This window comes from Aplysia californica, unplaced genomic scaffold (assembly GCF_000002075.1).
Source record: "Aplysia californica isolate F4 #8 unplaced genomic scaffold, AplCal3.0 scaffold00341, whole genome shotgun sequence".
In the NCBI taxonomy this organism is placed as follows: Eukaryota; Metazoa; Mollusca; class Gastropoda; order Aplysiida; family Aplysiidae; genus Aplysia; species Aplysia californica.
In genome coordinates this window covers 737,727-738,019 of record NW_004797611.1, presented here as the reverse complement: position 1 = coordinate 738,019, position 293 = coordinate 737,727, and positions in this window count along the sequence as shown.

Sequence of the window (293 nt, the reverse complement as noted above, 5' to 3'; positions counted from 1 at the left end):
CTAAGGCTCTCCGTCTATTTAGCTCAGTTCTTTCGGAGATGGACATTAAACTTGGAGGTTCCGCCTCTCACGTCACTTAACAGAGTTGAGAAAAGGGTGTGTTGTTTTACCCATACGATGACATGTACTTGGATGCTTGCAGGGGCGGCTCGTGGGGGTAAAAAGTGGACGCGCACAATTAAGCTATCGCATGCTGAAGACAGTCAAGGGCATAGTAAATGAGACGAGGTATAATTTTAAGATTTGGGTCGGCGAGGGAGGACCTCGTGTTTGTATTTTCATTCTTTTTACTT